Source organism: Oncorhynchus mykiss, chromosome 30 (genome assembly GCF_013265735.2).
Source record: "Oncorhynchus mykiss isolate Arlee chromosome 30, USDA_OmykA_1.1, whole genome shotgun sequence".
NCBI classification, from domain to species: Eukaryota; Metazoa; Chordata; class Actinopteri; order Salmoniformes; family Salmonidae; genus Oncorhynchus; species Oncorhynchus mykiss.
The window spans coordinates 27,801,214-27,823,660 of NC_050570.1; the positions used below are offsets into that span (position 1 = coordinate 27,801,214).

Below are 22,447 nucleotides of genomic sequence, written 5' to 3' on the forward strand. Positions count from 1 at the left end.
TCAAACCTACAAAGCTGGTGGTCATGAAAGATGAATGTACTCTGCTACCTGCACAGTATGCATCTGTCTGTACCATAAATATGGGGGAGGAGGAAGGCCAGGCTCTGTCAGTCACAGTATGGGTTAGGGTTAGGAGCTGATGCTAATCTTGAATCGGAGCTTGACATCTCCCTTTTCTCTCCACTGTAACTCTGCCTCCTCTGTGGCCAGTGGAGTTGATTAATTGACCTGAGACCTGCCTCTGAAGAAGCTGTTCTCAGTATAGACTCTTCAGTGTATGAGTGTTTTCTACACAATGGAGGTTGGGGGCCAGTTATGGTCCAAGCAATGCTTTCTCTTGAGCACACATCCTCTCCATCAGCCTTGAAATACTCTCTGTCCTCTCACTGCAGGCTGTCTCTCACTGATGCCTCTGCCTTATACCCTGAGTGACAGGTAGCGACAGTTTTCTGCTTGAGCCAAATTTGCTCGGCGAAACTAAGGTTGGGTTGGAAGGGCACAGACACATTCTGGCTCTGCAGCCCCACTTGGTTAATCTGTGGACCGTTATGGCAGACGGTTGGTCTTAACAGCACAGCGCTATTCCGGTTCTCCAACTACTGATTAGAGTTAAGTGCTAGTTACAGGGCAGGGAGGAATGTCCATTAGGACAGCTCTATCAAACCAGCAACCCCCCTCATACACACAGTGGCAAACCACTGACACCAACACCACTTCTCCATCAACTGTCCCACAGCACCAACCCTTCATTCCCTGCCCCAGAACACACACCCCACTCATCTTTTCAAAGCCCCATGGACTTACACCATCCATCTTCTATATTGAAATAGCTTAAGTGTACCTTGTTGAGGGTATCATTTAAAAATAACTGCATTAATTGGTAGTGTCTTCGAATAGCCTCGCTCATGGTCTGGTAAGAATAGAACTGGAGCTTTCCCAATCTGAGCGTCCTTTCAACTAGACTAGAGAACAGTTTACAGACCGAACTGTCAGTTTAACACTTATGGTCATTTACCACTTCAACTTTTCAGAAGTATTTCATTTTTTTAGCTCTCACATTGATAACCATTTAAACTCTAGGTGGGTCCGTGTCCTAATCATCCAAAGTGGCCATCATCCAACTACACGAATGTCCAGCCATTAATGAGATATTGTATTTGGTCATCTAATTTCGTTTTTTACTGGTGAATTTTTTTAATGATTATTTTTTAATCTACACGCATTGACGATCATATCTAGCTAGCTATCCCCAAACAGCAGTTAGATAGTAGCAGCCAAACGAAGAGGCGATTTTTTTTTCAGCAGCACAGTAGTTTAGTTTGTCCTTTCAATTTCCCCATTGCTTGTATTTCATTGGCTACTCAGATTTGAAGACAATTGGTCAAGACTTCACCCACCGCGCTGTCCGCAGCGAAATGTGAACATGGAGATAGCTAGGCATAAACTGTTATCGTTAGTAGCTATTTTGAAAGTAACATAGTTGGTCCTCAGACATCCCAGTAAAATGCCATACACTGGCTATTTCTTTCCCCTCGCACTCGCAGTTGTTGTTAGCAAGTTGACTTACTTAAGCAAGCTAGCTATTGACAAGTCAACTTTACAAGACAATTGTTGATAAATTAAACGTAAACTAGCTAGCTATTATTTGAATAATTATTACAATGTTGCTTCTTGTCACTGTCTAGCATAGCTTGCACGCGTGGGCAATCTATGTAGGCTAACAGTGATAAAGGTGTCTTCTACTGTTGTGTTTTCGTTCTGTACCTGTCTCAATCTCATCGGGCTAGTCTCGTCAGAGAGGTAGAGGCACATCCTCTCATTCTTATAGTAGATCATCTTTGATCTCGTTCCCCTGACACTTCCGTGTATGAGCAATTAGCCTGGGGACCCGATTATAGGATAGTGTCACTGCCAGCCTTTGGTCTGGGCTATTAGAGGTTATTTCCAAACTCCATCAGACACTGTCATTGACACAATTAGCTAGCTATTTCTTTAATAAAAAAGTGCAGCAAAACTGTGCCCCCTGGCATGATCTTGTTAAATGCTGCTGTATTCTATTTTCAGTACACAATAATGCCTTCCTTTCGTCAAGTGGGGGAGAAGCAGTTTCCAAACCCAGTTCTGTGTATGGCATGGTTTCCAAAGAGGGATCTCATTGCTCTCGCAAACACTGCTGGCTAGGTAAAGAGAGAAACACACCCACACTTTCATACCCAGATCAATACCAGATCACATCAGTTTATTATGGGAGTCATCTGTGTTTGCCACCCAATGAGAATACGGGAAAGGAGATCACTGCGTTAGCTTGGAGACCTGATGGTAAGAGATAGACCTGACTGTCTCAAGTTACTTATCACATTGGAAGCATATACGTTATGTTACATTACCACTGTTACAACAATAAACCTTCACACACTCAACACATTTACTACAGCACAGTGTGTCAGCCTCTGCATTTGTTCAGTGCTTATCTAATGTGTGTCCTCTGTTTTGTGTTCAGTCCTGGACTTTAGCCCCGGGAACACTTAAGCTGGTGGTGCTGTGTGATGCAGAGATTCTTCATCTGTTCCCAGTGGAGAACCCTATGCCCTGGATGGAGGTGCTGGAGAAGAGCAGGTCTACAGGGGGGAGGAGAGTTACACTAGATACTTTTGAGTGTGTCTGAACTGTGTAGTGAAATATAAACTTTGTGTCTTTCAGTGTCCTCTACTCATTCTACACCTCTGAAGACGAGTCCAACCTTTTTCTTCCCAAGTTGCCAACTCTTCCCAAGAGGTAAACGTGTTTTTATAATGTCACTGACGAATCAATCATTTGTCATTTATTCAAGTAAAATATATTTTGGAGAACTCTTGGTTCTTGTGTTAACACATACTTTACAGCATTTAGCTTGTTTTGCTGCATCTGCCCCCTACTGAAGACATGATTTGTTTATTCTTAGCTACAGTACTACATCAAAGATATGTGTATGTATCTTCAGCGACTGCGATTCATTTAAATGATATTTTAGACAACCTGTCTGCACTAGGATACGTTTTCTCATAACCAACCCTCCATCTTGTAGTGAGGAGTCAAACGAGATCCTAAACCTTATGGGGGAAGTGAGTGATGCAAGTTTCACATGCTTTATTATGGAAGATTCAGTTAACACACAATCTCATGGGATATGTCATATCCTGTGTCTGTCCGGTGACCTGAAGTCCCTGTTTATCATCAAAGAAATCAGGTCAGCTGACAACGACCCGGAGATCTGCTACATCCAGGTAATCAGTTATGCCTACATTTAAGTGAAATTGAGTATATTTCTGACCCATCAAGACTGTCATCTTCTATACTGAACAAAAAAATAAACACAGTATATAAAGTGTTGGTCCCATGTTTCATTAGCTGAAATAAAAGATCCCAGAAATGTTCCATATGCATAAAAAGCTGTGCAGAAATGTGTTTACATCCCTGTTAGTGAGCATTTCTCCTTTGCAAAGATAATCCATCCACCGGACATGTGTGGCATATCAAGAAGCTGATTAAACAGCATGGCCAATACATAGGTGCACCTTGTGCTGGGGACAATAAATGTCCACTCTAAAATGTGCAGTTTGGTCACAGAACACAATGCCACAGATGTCTCAAGTTTTGAGGGAGCATGCAATTGGCATGCTGACTGCAGGAATGTCCACCAGAGCTGTTGCGAGATAATTGAATGTTAATTTCTCTACCATAAGTAGAGAATTTGGCAGTACGTCCAACCGGCCTCACAACCGCAGACCACGTGTAACCACGCCAGCCCAGGATCTCCACATCCGGCTTCTTCATGTGCGGGATCGTCTGAGACCAGCCACCCAGACAGCTGATGGAACTGAGGAGTATTTCTGTCTGTAATAAAGCCCTTTTGTGGGGAAACACGTATTCTGATTGGCGTGGGCCTATGCCTTCCCAGGCCCACCCATGGCTGCACCCCTGCTCAGTCGTGTGAAATCCATAGATCAAGGTCTAATGAATTTATGTACATTTACTGATTTCCTTATGTGAACTGTAACTCAGTGAAGTCTTTGAAATTGTTGCATGTTGCATTTATATTTTTGTTCAGTATATATTCTTATCTTATTTGAGCTCTTTCACTATGTACGCTCGTTGTGTCCTCCAGCTCGACACAGGGCTGCTGTCCCACTGTCTCCCTTAGGTCACCAGGATGGCACATAAGTTCACCCACATCTCCACTCTGCTGCAGGTCAGTACCCTCCTTATGTAACTAATATGGCAAGATGTCTCCTCATAGTTCATATTTCCATAGGGATATGAGGGCATTCATCAGACTAGTCTGGCCATTGGTCTTTCTCTCTCGATCCAACTTATTCTGTCTCTCTCTATATCTTTCCTTCAGTACCTGCGTCTCCCTCTCTCACCCGTATGTGTGAGGTTTGGGAGGATATCCTCATGCAGATGGACCTTAGGCTCACTAAGTTCGTTCAGGTCACTGTTTGCCTCAGCCCTTTTTCCAAGAATGACAGCACCCCTAAAAGGCATGATCCGAACCAATTCCTGTTTTTAGGAGAAGAACACCAGCACACAAGTCCAGGATGAGTTTCTGTAACTTCTACTATGGGGACGATCAAGGTGAGAAAAGTGTCCAATGACTTGTACGTAAGTAATACCACATCCTAAGTAATACCACATCCGCTCGGGCCTTATATGGCCAATATACCACGGCTAAGGGCTGTTCTTATGCACAACGAAATGCAGAGTGCCTGGATACAGCCCTTAGCCGTGGTATATTGGCCATATACCACAACCACAACCACAACCCCCCCCCCGAGGTGCCTTAATGCTATTATCAAACTGTTTACCAACGTAATTAGAACATTAAACAAGCAATTATTTGTAATATCCGTGGTATACGGTCTGATATACCATGGCTTTCAGCCAATCAGCATTCAGGGCTCAAACCACCTGGTTTATAATAAGTAATAGATCATGTAGTTGAGCCGTAAGCACTAATGCAAAAATATGTTAAACATTTGAAATGTAGTGATTCAAAGTGTCCTGTAGGTGCCACTGCAGGACATCAAATCTCATCTGACATTGAAAAGACTGATATAGCAGATGTCTACGTTTTTTTATGTTCAGACTAACTAAATTCTCTATTTTTAATCAGCCCAGAACTACAGGCTCTCCTCATGAATCAGCTGACCGTCAAGGTGAGCTGAATAATAACGTTTGAGTATGCTGTGTGGCGGATGAATCAGAATTAGTTGGGTAACATAAGTAATTAAAATGTCTTATCTGCATAATATTCTTATGTGATATACTTTTTATTAGAATGTATTTCTAATGACTCTGGTGTTGGCAGTTGCATTTCTTCACTCAGTTGGGGCTCAGTCACTTGGGGCCCAGAGAGGGGAGAGGTCAGGCTTGTCTTTCACATGCCTCTGGTGCTATGCAGAATATCAGAAAGGGAAGAGGACAGGAGGGAACATTGTCTTCATATGTGAATGTGTCTTTACCTATTCTTAAACCATGTGAAGGGATGGCGTGATTAATGGGGAACCAATTACCTTTCTCCACAATGTCTGTGCACCAGTCAATCCCTCCTTTGGCATTGAGGGAGGTGTATGGCAGTGTCTGGAACCATTGTATGTCCTCTCTGATCTTACATTTATCCTGGTATAGTGTATGACCTAGAGGCTCACTCCTCTCAGTGAGCATGTCCAGGAGAGGGGTCAAGAAGGGGTTTTACTTGAAATGGGAGTATCTAGAGTTGACAATTGAGTTATGCCATTAGATGAGGTAATGGTTATGTGCTATGAAGTACCGGGAACAAGATTAGAACCTCGTCTTAGGGACCAAACTGAACGATAATTTATAGTGAATGTTATCTGGCTAAGGGATACTCCTTTCTCAATTATAAAGTCCCTTTGTGAACTGTTCCTAAGATCTGTGGTTCGTCATGTAGGTTGAGAGGGGTGTATCTTGGCTATAAAAGATCTTTGTACTTTTCTGTTGTCACTGTTGTCACAAAATGCTATTGCAAAGCTCTTATTATTAAAAATGTAGTTTAAGTATAACTCTGACTGCTGTGTGAAGTTTGTTTCTCCTCATTTGGTAATGCAGAAATAAGCCACCACAGTTGGTAATTTTGTAGCTTTGTAAGACTGATGTGATATGGTTGTAATTATTTAACCTACCCCATCCACAGTAGCCTATATCTAGTTTATATTCTACTTTCAAACATTATGATATGTAGTTTATATTTTGAAGGACTTCAAATGTATTAACGGGTGTTTTGGGTAGGCAATACATAGGCTACTGTAAAATGTATTTTTGTTTTCCTTGGAATAGAAACACCATACTGTTTTTAAAAAAGCAAAAATGTCATAAATGAATTAATTGTAAATAATAAACGACTCCATAAATAATAAAAACAAGTCTCTGCTTGTTTCCATAAATAAAAGGGAATAAATCATTTCAAACTGCAGCGGTCAGATGATTTGCGCACATAAAGCAAGCGTCAACAAGCTTCACATGTGCATTGAGCGTGTGAAATTCGCTCTACAAATTCAATAGTATTATTATAAAGACAGACAAATACACATGTAAAAGCTTACTTACATGAAGTAATATTGGTGAGAATATAGTCATAATATAAACAAGAGAAAGGAGAATAGAATATATTTGAAACGCCAACCATTTTTAAATACTTTGAGATGAAGTGTGACATTTCGGCACAGAGTCCAGTAGGACTGTGTCACAAGGTTACATAGTCATAGGCCTACACTTCGCCACTGCTGGAGGGATTACAGTAAATAGCCGTCGTTGATTGTGAGCTAGAATGAAATGACGAATGAAATGTGTGCGGCATGAGGTAAACAGCGGTTTTTCATCAATATAATCAATGTAGGGAGGTAACATGATATCAAAAGGGAATCGCTTAGACCGCACTTACCAGTAGGACCAGTTATCTCACGGGCTCTGGTAGAGAAGTAGCCTATGTGAGCTATAACATTAGTCTAAATCTACAGTTAAAGTATCCATCACCAGCGAGCAACATATTTTTATTAGCCAAACATGCATCGCCTATAAAAAGATGTTTGTGATATGCCTTCAATCGAACGGTTTAACTTGTTATAGCCTACAGTTCACAATAACAGGAAGAAAGTACATTTAATCACTATGTTTAATCTTTGAACTGTTGGCTAATGGTTTACTGAAATATAAGGAAGCTATCCGATTTCCAATAGCACTGACGACAACAACCCATTAATTTGATGATAAAGCAAAGAATATTGATTTGAAAGCATTTTGAGAAGGAACGCTTGAGAGGGAGAACCGTGCATAATGGATGGATTTGGTAGATGGGTTGCAAAATAAATCCTTGCATAGCAGGGATCAACTTGCTGCAGACCAATTAGGCTATTTCAAACACTTCAAGAAACCAGTAGTCACCTCTTTGGACAATAATGTTGTATGGAGTCGTTATTATTAGCGGGAAGGAGTTGAACTAATATCTAATTGTGGGTCTTTGGTAAACAAAAGTGTCACAATACATGTGTTGCGTATTTAACAATCAGGGCATTTGAAGCCGAGCAGAGATCTTCATGCCTTCATCCAAACCTGCTCTGATATCACACAGAAGATTGGTCCTGTCCCTTTGGGGATTTAGATAATTCACCAGTATTTTAGGGACTGCATTTAACCAGCATGGAGCAGCAATAATCTGATCTCTTTTGGTGTTGTTACCACTGCGTGTGCCTTTAGCGACAACCTGTACGATTACAGCCAAAAGCTATTTTGTGGGGTTTGTAGTGAGTCTCTTATAGAATGTCTGATCATTCAGTTGCCTGAGTACTTCAGTGTTATAGACAGTGTAGTCTTGTACAATAACATCGTCTCCCTTGTCCTCTGGGCGGATGACTTTGGAGGTGTCATTCTGGAGATTCTAAGGGCTTGTTCCTCAGAGCGGGTAAAACTATTCCTGACATAGGGGAGAGAGGCATCTGTAGTGTACCTATCCACAGCTGGGTCAATAGGCCCAGGTGGCATGAACCTAGATGAAGCCCTAACTTCAACTTGCAATCTCTAAAGAACAGTTTCAGATGCAATCAGTGGTGTGTATTCATTGATGCTAAGGGAAGCCAGACTTCCCCAAAAATATCAGACCAATAAAAACAAAATGATGTGTCTTTCGTCTCTGTGTTTTCATAATTTCTCATCGATTCGCAAGTGGCTGAATCTCACAAGAGAAATCAACCGGGTGAGGGAAACAGCGCCCCTCTGTCTCAGTACGTGCAGCCCATGTATCTGATGCTGTCTGGAACAAAAGAGTATGACATGTTGCCGCCCGGTGTTGCCGCCATAGCATTTGATTGTTATCCTGACACAGTCCAAACTGTCCAGTTTGGATTTGACTTCTCCCCAATGAAATCACATCCTAAGCAAAACATCATCATTGTCAGAAAAACACGTTTTTCTCATCTGCTTGTGTTGATGTCCTGCAGTAGCTAGCTTGCTAAATCAACCCTTTTTTAAGCCATTGGTGGAGTTGCAGGTAGCCTAGCATTTAAGAGTGTTGGGCCAGTAACCAAAAGATTGCTGGTTCGAATCCCTGAGCCATATCTGTTTATAGGCCCTTGAGCAAGACACTTAAACCCTAATTGCTACTGTAAGTTTCTCTGGATAAGAGCATCTGCTAAATGACTAAAATGTTTAAAAAAATTGATGGAGATTTGGACTTGTGGTTTTCATTTAATTCTCTACAGGCCAATAATTATGATGATGATTCTGATCTAAATTAATATATTGTGCCACTGGCCTGAGACGATTGAAGTTCAATATGTAGCCTAGATGTAGGCTCACGTTAACTAGCTAGTTAACTTAGCTGGTTCATTGTCACCCATGCGAGGGTGCCATGGACACCCACATGATATTTATTGGACTAAATAGTTTTTGGTATCTTTAAGTTTGTTTTCAGTGTATTAAACTAAATATAACTATATATAGCCTTGTTGATTTGATGATGTTTAAGTTAAAATGCTGCTGGATTAGCGGAGGAGGTGCTCCTATTGTCTTTGTGCTGACTTGCAGTAAGTAGTTGTTTAGTAAACTGTCAAACATTAACTTGCTTGAGCATGCTGCAGGTCATAACTGTTTTTTACATGCAATATTTGCTTTGTGGACTTCACCAGACAGATGTTGCTCTCTGGTTTTGTGATGAAACAAGCAAATGTGTAGTTCAATTTATTCCGCCACTGTGTGCCTGTTGTCTTTTTGTGACAGCCTTATTGTATATCATGTTGGAGTTTGAACGAATGCGTTCTAGAGCAAACATGGAAAATAGGTTGTAATATGAATTTTTTACTGGCTTTGCTTGGTTTCTCCAGTGATTTTACCCACGTACCTACTGCTACTTGATGCAATGAGCGAATTAATCAGTAGTCAACGCATTGCAGTTGTGTGTCCTGATATTCAGGCTGATTTGCTCATGTTTTATTTTGTATATAAACTCAGCAAAAAAAGAAACGTCCCTTTTTCAGGATCCTGTCTTTCAAAGATAATACGAAAAATCCAAATAACTTCAACAGATCTTCATTGTAAAGGGTTTAAACACTGTTTACCATGCTTGTTCAGTGAACCAGAAACAATTAATTAACATGCACCTGTGGAATGGTCATTAAGACACTAACAGCTTACAGACAGTAGGCAATTAATATCACAGTTAGGAAAACTTAGGACACTAAAGAGGCCTTTCTACGGACTCTGAAAAACACCAAAAGAAAGATGCACAGGGTCCCTGCTTATCTGCGTGAACATACCTTAGGCATGCTACAAGGAAGCATGAGGACTGCAGATGTGGCCAGGGCAATAAATTGCAATGTCCGTACTGTGAGACGCCTAAGACAGCGCTACAGGGAGACAGGACGGACAGCTGATCGTCCTCGCAGTGGCAGACCACATGTAACAACACCTGCACAGGATCGGTACATCCGAACATCACACCTGCGGGACAGGTACAGGATGGCAACAACAACTGCCCGAGTTACACCAGGAACACACAATCCCTCCATCAGTGTTCAGACTTTCTGCAATAGGCTGAGAGAGGCTGGACTGAGGGCTTGTAGGCCTGTTGTAAGGCAAGTCCTCACCAGACATCACTGGCAACAACGTCGCCTATGGGCACAAACCCACCGTCGCTGGACCAGACAAGACTGGCAAAAAGTGCTCTTCACTGACGAGTTGTAATTTTGTCTCACCGCGTTTATCGTCGAAGGAATGAGCGTTACACCGAGGCCTGTACTCTGGTGCGGGATCGATTTAGAGGTGGAGTGTCCGTCATGGTCTGGGGCGGTGTGTCACAGCATCATCGGACTGAGCTTGTTGTCATTGCAGGCAATCTCAACGCTGTGTTACAGGGAAGACATCCTCCCTCATGTGGTACCCTTCTTGCAGGCTCATCCTGACATGACCCTCCAGCATGACAATGCCACCAGCCATACTGCTCATTCTGTGCGTGATTTCCTGCAAGACAGGAATGTCAGTGTTCTGCCATGGCCAGCGAAGAGCCCGGATCTCAATCCCATTGAGCACGTCTGGGACCTGTTAGATCAGAGGGTGAGGGCTAGGGCCATCCCCCCAGAAATGTCCTGTAACTTGCAGGTGCCTTGGTGGAATAGTGGGGTAACATCTCACAGCAAGAACTGGCAAATCTGGTGCAGTCCATGAGGAGGAGATGCACTGCAGTACTTAATGCAGCTGGTGGCCACACCAGATACTGACTGTTACTTTTGATTTTGATCCCCCCCCCCCCCCCCCCCCCCCCCCCTTTGTTCAGGGACTACATGTCTGTGGAACTTGTTCAGTTTATGTCTCAGTTGTTGAATCTTGTTATGTTTATATAAATATTTACACATGTTAAGTTTGCTGAAAATAAACGAAGTTGATAGTGAGAGGGGCTGCACGTTGGGAGGCTGGAGGTGCCTTCACGTGCACCATCTGTGGCCGCAGAGGGCACACTGCCGGTCAGTGCCGGGTTGGTCCCTCAGGGAGTCGAGGCAGCAGGCAGGGCACTCTGGCGTCACCCCAGGTGAGTCTGCACCACTCTCATCCAGAGTCCTCTGTTGTCCACCTGTTTGTACCTGTTTGTTTCCCTGAGTTCTCCCCGCATTCCCAGCATAAGACGCTTGTCGATTCAGGCGCAGCTGGGAATTTTATCGACAGAGCGTTAGCTCTTAGTTTAGAGATCCCATTATTCCTGTGGATAGACCTTTCCCGGTTCACGCTCCGGATAGTCGACCATTAAGGTCTGGGCTAATCAGGGAAGTCACCATTTCCCTGGCCATGGAGACACAGGTGGTCACGAGGAGAGAATCAGTCTCTTTCTCATTGACTCTCCTGCGTTTCCCATGGTACTAGGCCTTCCCTGGCTGGCTCCTCATAACCCCACCATTTCCTGGCAACAGAGGGCTCTCACGGGGTGGTCGCGAGAGTGCTCGGGGAGGTGTGTAGGGGTTTCCGTTGGTGCTACCACGGTGGAAAGTCCAGACCAGGTCTCCACCATGCACATTCCCCCAAAATATGCCGATTTGGCTCTCAATTACCACCCCATCGACGGGGAGATTGTGCGATAAATCTCCTGGTAGACGCTGCACTTCCCAGGAGTCACGTGTATCCCCTGTCGCAAGCAGAGACGGTGGCTATGGAGACATATGTCTCCGAATCCCTGCGTCAGGGGTTCATTCGGTCCTCCACTTCACACGCCTTCTCAAGTTTATTTTTTGTGAAGAAGAAGGATAGAGGTTTACGCCCGTGCATTGACTGTAGAGGTCTCAATCAAATCACGATGAGGTACAGTTACCTACTACCTCTTATCGCCACGGTGATTGAGTCAATGCACGGGACGCGCTTCTTCACTAAACTGGATCTCAGGGGTGCGTACAATCTGGTGCGTATCCGGAAGGGAGACGAGTGGAAGACAGCGTTTAGTACCACCTCAGGGCATTATGAGTATCTCGTCATGCCTTACGGGTTGATGAATGCTCTTCCAATCCTTCGTAGACTATATTTTCGGGGACCTGCACGGGCAGGGTGTAGTGGTGTATATCGATGACATTCTGATATACTCCACTACACGCGCCGAGCTTGTGTCCTTGGTGCGCAAGGTACTTGGACGACTTTTGGAGCATGACCTGTACGTCAAGGCTGAGAAATGCCAGTTCTTTCAGCAGACCGTCTCCTTCCTAGTGTATCGCATTTCCACTTCAGGGGTGGAGATGGAGAGTGACTGCATAGCATCTGTGCGTAATTGGCCGACTCCCACCACGGTAAAGGAGGTGCAGCAATTTTTAGGGTTTGCCAATTACTACCGGAGATTTATCCGGGGCTTTGGCCAGGTGGCTGCTCCCATTACCTCACTGCTGAAGGGGGGTCCTGTATGCCTGCAGTGGTCGGTTGCGGCGGACAGGGCTTTTGGGAACCTAAGAGCTCTGTTTACCTCGGCTCCTCCCTCTTTGGCATTCATAGTGGAGGTGGACGTGTCCGAGCCTGGGATCAGAGCCGTTCTCGCTCAGCGCTCGGGCACGCCACTGAAGCTCCGCTCCTGTGCTTTCTTCTCAAAGAAACTCAGCCTGGCGGAGCGGAACTATGATGTGGGGCACCGGGAGCTGTTGGCTGTGGTTAAGGCTTATAAGGCGTGGAGACATTGGCTTGAGGGGGCTAAACACCCTTTCCTCATTTGGACTGACCACCGTAACCTGGAGTACATCCGGGCAGCTAAGAGACTGAATCCTCTTCAGGTAAAGTGGGCCATGTTCTTTTTTTGTGTTTACCCTGTCCTACAGACCAGGTTCCCAGAATAAGAAGGCAGACGCACTGTCCAGGCTGTATGACACAGAGGAGCGGCCCATGGATCAGACTCCCATTCTTCCGGCCTCCTGCCTGGTAGCGCCGGTCATGTGGGAGCTGGACGCGGACATTGAGCAGGCGTTGCATACAGAGCCCGTTCCACTCCAGTGTCCCGTCGGGTGTCAGTACGTTCCGTCTGTCCGTGACCAGTTGATCTATTGGGCCCCCACATCACCCTCCGCTGGTCATCCGAGGATCAGTCGGAGGGTGCACTGTCTGTCTGGGAAGTACTGGTGGCACACCTTGGCTCGAGACGTTAGGGTTTATGTTTCCGCCTGCTCGGTGTGCGTCCAGTGTAAGGCTCCTAGACTCCTGACCAGAGGCAAGCTACATCCCTTACCCGTTCCACAACGGCCTTGGTCACACCTGTCGGTGGATTTTCTAATGGATCATCCTCCCTCACAGGGAAACACCACAATCCTGGTCGTTGTGGATTGTTTCTCTAATTCCTGTCATCTCCTCCCTCTGCCCGGTCTCCCTATGGCCCTATAAACTGCGGAGGCCCTGTTTACACACGTATTCCTGCACTACGGGGTGCCTGAGGATATAGTGTTTGATCGAGGTTCCCAGTTCACTTCGAGAGTCTGGAGGGCGTTCATGGAACGTTTGGGGGTCTTGATCAGCCTCACCTCGGGTTTCCACCCTGAGAGTAATGGGCAGGTGGAGAGAGTGAACCAGGATGTGGGCAGGTTTCTGCGGTCCTATTGCCAGGGCCGGGCGGGGGAGTGGGCAGCGTTCGTGCCCTGTGCAGAGATGGCGCAGAACTCGCTCCACCACTCCTCCACTAACCTCTCCCCCTTTCAGTGTGTATTGGGGTACAAGCCGGTTCTGGCACCGTGCCATCAGAGTCAGACCGAGGCTCCTGCGGTGGACGATTGGTTCAGACGCGCGGAGGAGACCTGGGAAGCCGCCCATGGTCACCTCCAGCAGGTCCAGCGCGGACCGTCACCGCAGTGAGGCCCAGGGTCTGGCTCTCGACCCGAAACCTGCCCCTCCGCCTGCCCTGCCGGAAGCCGGGTCCGCGGTTTATGGGGCCATTCAAAGTCCTGAGGAGGGTGAACAAGGTATGTTACAGGTTACAGCTTCCCCCCGATTTACTATATTAACCCCTCATTCCATGTGTCTCTCCTCAGGCCGGTGGTGGCTGGTCCGCTCCAGGAGTCTTCCACAGAAGTCGGCTCCTTTCCTTGTTCATTCAGCGGTCGACGTCACCGGCTTTCTAGCCATCGGCGCTCCATTTTTCATGTATCCATTTGTTTTGTCTTGTTCCCTGCACACCTGGTTTTCATTCCCCAATCAATATACAGTGGGGCAAAAAAGTATTTAGTCAGCCACCAATTGTGCAAGTTCTCCCACTTGAAAATTATTTTTAATGAATTTATTTGCAAATTATGGTGGAAAATAAGTATATGGTCAATAACCAAAGTTTATCTCAATACTTTGTTATATACCCTTTGTTGGCAATGACAGAGGTCAAACGTTTTCTGTAAGTCTTCACAAGGTTTTCACACACTGTTGCTGGTATTTTGGCCCATTCTTCCATGCAGATCTCCTCTAGAGCAGTGATGTTTTGGGGCTGTTGCTGGGCAACATGGACTTTCAACTCCCTCCAAAGATTTTCTACGGGGTTGAAATCTGGAGACTGGCTAGGCCACTCCAGGACCTTGAAATGCTTCTTATGAAGCCACTCCTTCGTTCCCCGGGCGGTGTGTTTGGGATCATTGTCATGCTGAAAGATCCAGCCACGTTTAATCTTCAATGCCCTTGCTGATGGAAGGAGGTTTTCACTCAAAATCTCACGATACATGGCCCCATTCATTCTTTCCTTTACAGGGATCAGTCATCCTGGTCCCTTTGCAGAAAAACAGCCCCAAAGCATGATGTTTCCACCCCCATGCTTCACAGTAGGTATGGTGTTCTTTGGATGCAACTCAGCATTCTTTGTCCTCCAAACACGACGAGTTGAGTTTTTACCAAAAAGTTATATTTTGGTTTCATCTGACCATATGACATTCTCCCAATCTTCTTCTGGATCATCCAAATGCTCTCTAGCAAACTTCAGACGGACCTGGACATGAACTGGCTTAAGCAGGACGTCTGGCACTGCAGGATTTGAGTCCCTGGTGGCGTAGTGTGTTACTGATGGTAGGCTTTGTTACTTTGGTCCCAGCTCTCTGCAGGTCATTCACTAGGTCCCCCTGTGTGGTCCTGGGATTTTTGCTCACCGTTCTTGTGATCATTTTGACCCCACGGGGTGAGATCTTGCGTGGAGCCTCTGATCGAGGGAGATTATCAGTGATCTTGTATGTCTTCCATTTCCTAATAATTGCTCCCACAGTGGATTTCTTCAAACCAAGCTGCTTACCTTTTGCAGATTCAGTCTTCCCAGCCTGGTGCAGGTCTACAATTTTGTTTCTGGTGTCCTTTGACAGCTCTTTGGTCTTGGCCATAGTGGAGTTTGGAGTGTGACTGTTTGAAGTTGTGGACAGGTGTCTTTTATACTGATAACAAGTTCAAACAGGTGCCATTAATACAGGTAACGAGTGGAGGACAAGGGAGCCTCTTAAAGAAGAAGTTACAGGTCTGTGAGAGCCAGAAATGTTGCTTGTTTGTAGGTGACCAAATACTTATTTTCCACCATAATTTGCAAATAAATTCATTAAAAATCCTACAATGTGATTTTCTGGATTTTCTTTTCTCATTTTGTCTGTCATAGTTGAAGTGTACCTATAATGAAAATTACAGGCCTCTCATCTTTTTAAGTGGGAGAACTTGCACAATTGGTGGCTGACTAAATACTTTTTTGCCCCACTGTACATGTATTTATTCCTCTGTTCCCCATCATGTCTTTGTGTACGATTGTTTGTGTTACGTGTGTATTGTTGACACGCCAGACTGGCTTGTTTTTTCAGTGTTATTTTGTCACGAAGATGTTTATTCTTAAAAGTAATTATTGTGACTGTTTTGCGCGTTTTGCACTTTTGCCTAAATAAAGTGTGCGCCTGTTCACAAAACTCTGCTCTCCTGCACCTGACTTCGCTACCAGTACAATATATATATATATATATATATATATATATATATATATATATATATATATATATATATATATAATATAAACTATACAATCTACAATATAAACTAGATACAGGGTACTGTGGGTGGGGCAGGTTAAATAATTACAACCGAATAGGCCTAATTAAAAGAATACTGATAAAGGAAAAAAAATACACTAGGCAGAGGATGCCCAGACCTTGTGTCTGAGCAGTACCAGAGAGAAATTGGAGCGGGAGAGAAGGCAGACACCATTTTTTTAATCTGCTCGAATTACGCTCTGCTCCTCACTCACCCCATTTACATGCTCTGGTATTCAGAAGCAGCCATGCTTTAAGCTATCAAAGAACTGTCAATGAATAATCATATCAATGGATGGAATCAGTGAATTAATGGCTGCAGCAAGCATTACACGGTCTGACAAGCTGCAAAACAATTTAGGCTTAATTAGACAAAAGAACAATTAAGTCATTCAAACAAGCTAAGTCGTTCAAATGACTTAGTATCTAATTTGAATAACTAAGGTATATATATATATATTTTAAGTAATTCAAATGAGAATTCCAAGAGTCTACTTTTTTTTACATTTCTTTGCCTTGAGCTTCAGTAGAACTTTGGTCATGCATTCATGAGGCTTCTGCTAAGAATTCCAGGCAGCTATACATCTGACTAACTCACCACAGGAGTTTTGTCATCTTGCAGTCTCTCTCTCTCTCTCTCCCCCTCATTCTCACACACTATTTCAGTTGCCTTGTCCATCCCCCTCAGTTCTCTTCTATATTCTCCTTCCCAGCCTTTGTTTCTGTGGTAATATGATTGCATTAACAAGCCATACAATGCCACATCCCCAAGGAACACTTCGTCTTATGTTTTGCATGTGGCAGAAACTATTCTATCATTCTAATTCAATTGGTTTTGCATGACAAGACAGCAGTCTGGAGAGATTACATCCAAACGAAGGCATATGAATTTGAGTTATGACATGACATGAGCTATGGTGATACTGATTTGCCTCTGTTTGTAGGAGGTCATTGGAAAATCTGTGAAACAGGCTGTTTGTTTTCCTCTCTACACTGTGTCAGATAACAATTTTAGTGAATAAATGTGTTTGTTAATTTGTGGTGTGTTTTATTTGGTACATTTTATTGTTTTGATCTTTTTAGATCAGAAACTGTACTTCTGTCATTGAAAGACACAAACATCTTGTCATTTCTTATTTTACCAAAACACTCTCCTCATGATGATTACGCAGATAATGTATATTGCCAAGGTTATTATCATGATAATTGGTGTCCAGATACAATGATAAGAAGACCAATATGCAATATGTAGTGTTCTGCATGCCAGAGATTTCACCCTGCAAGATTTACCGACTGCGGAAGGGTACTGACCCATACGAGTACATTACAGCACTGCACCCTATTTTAATCTGGTTCAATCCCAATTTACTAAGTCTTTGTCTATGACTGAGCATGTGTTTTTTTTGTTTCACTGATTGTTTATCTTTTTATGTCTGTTGTCACAGACCTGTTCTCACTGGTTTCGTGGCGATAGATCTGAGTGATGTTCTCAGCCACAGTATTGATAATGATGCTTCAGGAGTCAGGTGAGTGCATCACTTGTCTTCTTCTCTTTCCTAGAATCCTACCCTCTCAACAATGCAACATCTAGCTGTACAGGCAAATTATGGGAACATTCATTGCATATTACTTGCTCTAATGATGATCTGCAATTGATTATTTGTTGTTTTTAATTGGTGTTAATGACTATTATAGACCCATTATTTTATTTTTTTGCACGTCTGTGTGTTTAAGTTCTGACTGTGTGTACAGTTGCCAGGATGCTCGTTTCTATGACGATGAAACATTGACAGTGGTGCTGCAAGCATCAGAGGAGGAGGAGGAGAGCAGGGGGCGTGTCCTGGCCCAGCTCCCTCTCGGCTCAGCTCTCAGCTGTGAGGAGGAGTTCCACTGGAACCCCAGTCTTAGTGTACGGTTGAAACACCCTTTTCCCTGACATGCAAACCTAGCCCTATATTCCTAATCCGTGATCTATTTGTAACTGTAACCTGCACCTCATCTCAAACCGTTAATTATGTTCTACCTGATTACAAACTGAAACTCAAGACTTAGTGCCTTCAGAAAGTATTCATATCACTTGACTTATTCCACATTTTGTTGTGCTACAGGCTGAATTCAAAATGGATGAAATTGAGTTTCTCACACACAATAACCCATAATTATTTTATTATTTATTTGAAAAAAACGAAATACAGAAATGTAATTTACATACAGTGGCAAGAAAAAGTATGTGAACCCTTTGGAATTATCTGGATTTCTGCATAAATTGGTCATAAAATTAGATCTGATCTTCATCTTAGTCACAACAACAGACAAACATAGTGTGCTTAAACTAATAACACACAAATTATTGTATTTTTCTTGTCTATATTGAATACATAATTTAAACATTCACAGTGTAGGTTGGAAAATGTATGTGAACCCCTAGGCTAATGACTTCTCCAAAAGCTAATTGGAGTCAGGAGTCAGCTAACCTGGAGTACAATCATTGATGAGACGAGATTGGAGATGTTGGTTAGAGTTGCCCTGCCCTATAAAAAAAACACTCACAAAATGTTAGTTTGCTATTCACAAGAAGCATTGCCTGCTGTGAACCATGCCTCAAACAAAAGAGATCTCAAAGGACCCAAAATCAAGAATTGTTTACTTGCATAAAGCTTGAAAGAGTTACAAAAGTATCTCTAAAAGCCTTGATGTTCATCAGTCCACGGTAAGACAATTTGTCTAAAAAGTTAGAAAGTTCACCACTCTTGCTACTCTCCCTAGGAGTGGCCGTCCTGCAAAGATGACTGCAAGAGCACAGAGCAGAATTCTCAATGAGGTTAAGAAGAATCCTAAAGTGTCAGCTAAAGACTTACAGAAATCTCTGGAACATGCTAACATCTCTGTTGACGAGTCTACGATACGTAAAACACTAAACAAGAATGGTGTTCATGGGAGGACACCACTGAAGAAGCCACTCCTGTCCCAGAAAAACATTGCTGCACGTCTTAAGTTCGCAAAAGTGCATCTGGATGTTCCACAGCGCTACTGGCAAAATATTCTGTGGACAAATGAAACTACAGTTGAGTTGGTTGGAAGGAACACAACACTATGTGTGGAGAGAAAAAGGCACAGCACACCAACATCAAAACCTCATCCCAACTGTAAAGTATGGTGGCAGGAGCATCATGGTTTGGGGCTGCTTTGCTGCCTCAGGGCCTGGACAGCTATCTATCATCGACAGAAAAATGAATTCCCAAGTTTATCAAGACATTTTGCAGGAGAATGTTAGGCTATGTGTCCGCCAATTGAAGCTCAACAGAAGTTGGGCGATGCAACAGGACAACGAGACAAAACACAGAAGTAAATCGACACAGAATGGCTTTAACAGAAAAAAATACACCTTCTGGAGTGGCCCAGTCAAAGTTCTGACCCGATTTGAGATGCTGTGGCATGATATCAAGAAAGTGGTTCACACCAGACATTCCAAGAATATTGCTGAACTGAAACAGTTTTGTAAAGAGGAATGGTCCAAAATTCCTCCTGACCGTTGTACAGGTCTGATCTGCAACTACAAAAAACGTTTGGTTGAGGTTATTGCTGCCAAAAGAGGGTCAACCAGTTATTAAGTCCAAGGGTTCATACTTTTCCACCCTGCTCTGTGAATGTTTACACAGTGTGTTCAATAAAGACATGAAAATGTATAATTGTTTGTGTTATTAGTTTAAGCAGACTGTGTTTGTCTATTGTTGTGACCTAGATGAAGATCAGATCAAATTATTATGACCAATTTATGCAGAAGTCCAGGTAATTCCAAAGGGTTCACATACTTTTTCTTGACACTAAGTATTCACACCCCTGAGTCAATACTTTGTAGAAGCACCTTTGGTGGCGATTACAGCTGTGAGTCTTTTTGTGTCAGTCTAAGAGTTTTGCACACCTCAATTGTACAATATTTGCCCATTATTTTTTAAATTCTTCAAGCTCTGTCAAGTTGATTGTTGATCATTGCTAGACAGCCATTGTCAAGTCTTGCCATAGATGTTCAAGACGATTTAAGTCAAAACTGTAACTTGGCCACTCGGGAACATTCAATGTTGTCTTGGCAAGCAACTCCAGTAAAGATTTGGCCTTGTGTTTTAGGTTATTGTCCTGCTGAAAGGTGCATTTGTCTCCTGAATTTGTCTGGAAAGCATACTGAACCAGATTTTCCTATAGGATTTTGCCTGTGCTCAGCTCTATTTTGTTTATTTTTATCCTAAAAAAAACTCCCTAGTCCTTGCCAATGACAAGCATGCCCATAACATGATGCAGCCACCACCATGCTTGTGGTACTCAGTGATGTTGGATTTGCCCCAAATATAATGCTTTGTATTCAGGACTAAGTTAATTTCTTTGTCATACTTTTTTTTGCAGTATTACTTAAGTAATACAGGATGCATGTTTTGGAATATTTTTATTCTGTACAGGCTTCCTTTTCACTCATTTAAGTTAAACCCTGAGCGGTTTCCTTCCTCTCAACTGAGTTAGGAAGGACGGCTGTATCTTTATAGTGACTGGGTGTATTGATACACCATCCAAAGCTTAATTAATAACTTTACCAATAGCTGCCCTTCTTTGAGAGGCATTGGAAAACCTCCCTGGTCTTTGTGGTTAAATCTGTGCTTGAAATTCACTACTTGATTGAGGAACCTTAAAGATAATTGTATGTGTGGGGCATAGAGATGGGGTAGTTATTCAAAAGTAATGTTAACAACTATTATTGAACACAAATGAGTCCTTGCAACTTATTATTCAATTTGTTAAGCACATTTTTACTCCTGAACTTATTTAGGGTTGCCATAACAAAGTGGTTGAATACTTATTGACTCAAGACATTTCAGCTTTTCATTTTCTATGAATTTCAAAAATGTTCTACAAACAAAATTCCACTTTGACATTATAGGGTATTTTGTGTAGATCAGTGATACAATCTCAATTTAATCTATTTAAAATTCAGGCTGTAACAAAATGTGAAAAAGGTAAAGAGATGTGAATACTTTCTGAAGGAACTATACATCTAAACACCAACTATCACCTTAACCTGTAATTCACCTATCTTCACTGCAGTCATCATGGGTCACCTGTTGACTGTGCCATCTGTATTCTCAGGTTAGACCAGCAGAGTGGTGCCATCCATGCACATGGGGTGGTACTGGAGAATCAGTGGAGAGACTTGAAGAACATGAAGGCCCAGTTTGGGGCTGTGAATTGGATCCGGAAAGTGGCCTGTGTGGTAAGACAATGGAAAGGGGATTCCCTTACTAAGCCTTTAACAGGCTTGTTGTAGTTTGGTTTAGATTATTCAGAATCTCTCGTTCCAAACTTCTTTTCTGTTCTCTGTGTCCCAGCTGAGCTCCAACCTGCCCTTGTGTTTGAGATGGATGTGGAGGATGAAGAGCGGCCTGAGTTGCAGAACGCCAGCTCTGATCAGGATGGTCTGGAGGAGACGCTGGCCAGCCAGGGGGAAGCTGAAGGAGGAGAGACTAAGGGGCAGGGAGGGGGACAAAGTGCTGAGCAGCGACTGGAGTGTGGGGAAGCCCTCATTCTGTTAGCAGCACCTCATCTAGGCAATATAACAATCGACTACCCCATACTTTGGCGGTAATCAATCCCAGTTATGCCACCATTGTAAAGCCCTAGTTGCACTTTTTTCCCTAACAAAGTGGAAATAAACGTTTTGATAAGAAAACAATCTTCTGGTAGTTGTTTTGATGTGGTTGTTTCCTATGTCTGCAAGGCAAGTGAAGACTGGTCCCCAGATAGATAATGTAACATGGATCTGATCCTCACACAAATTCCTAGAGTACAGTCAAAATAATGTATTTTGGGGAGCACTAGATTTGACCACACCTTTCCCCTTTCGAATTCTGATTGTAGGATTTCCTTCCCCACTCGTCTAACATGTATGGTAAACAATGTTGAATAAACTCCATTTGAATTTACTCTATCTACCCCGTTGTTTGCGGATTTGGTCCTTTTTTGGCTACAGATATGACACTAAATCCCCACGGGCAAATGTTATTAATCCGACTTTCGGAACGCTGGTCTGTATATGGATCTAGCGGTTTGTATTTTCAATCTTCTGACGCACTCGACATAAACACTTGCACAATATGTAGACAATAGGCGAGTGTATATACCGACCGGCGCTCTGAAAAGTCAGATACATAATAAGTTCCTGTGGATATTTGTTTTCAAATTTCGACCCGAAAGAGGACCAACCTCACAGACAAATATTGTTCAAACGTAATTGTATTCAATATTCTGTCTTGCCTAATACATCAGACTGTGATATTAGCTTTCTGGTGGTGTAAAACGTTTCCACGTTTTTTCAGTGCTTTATGTCAGACTGTACCACCAAAAAGCTGGTATCATAGTATGATTTAGGCATGACCATG

The 22,447-nt window shown here is 43.2% G+C and overlaps 1 pseudogene; it reads left to right on the top strand.

The window, feature by feature from the left end:
- The first annotated feature begins 80 nt into the window (after positions 1 to 80).
- LOC110522775 lies at positions 81 to 21,655 on the top strand (annotated as a pseudogene).
- Positions 21,656 to 22,447: the final 792 nt, after the last annotated feature.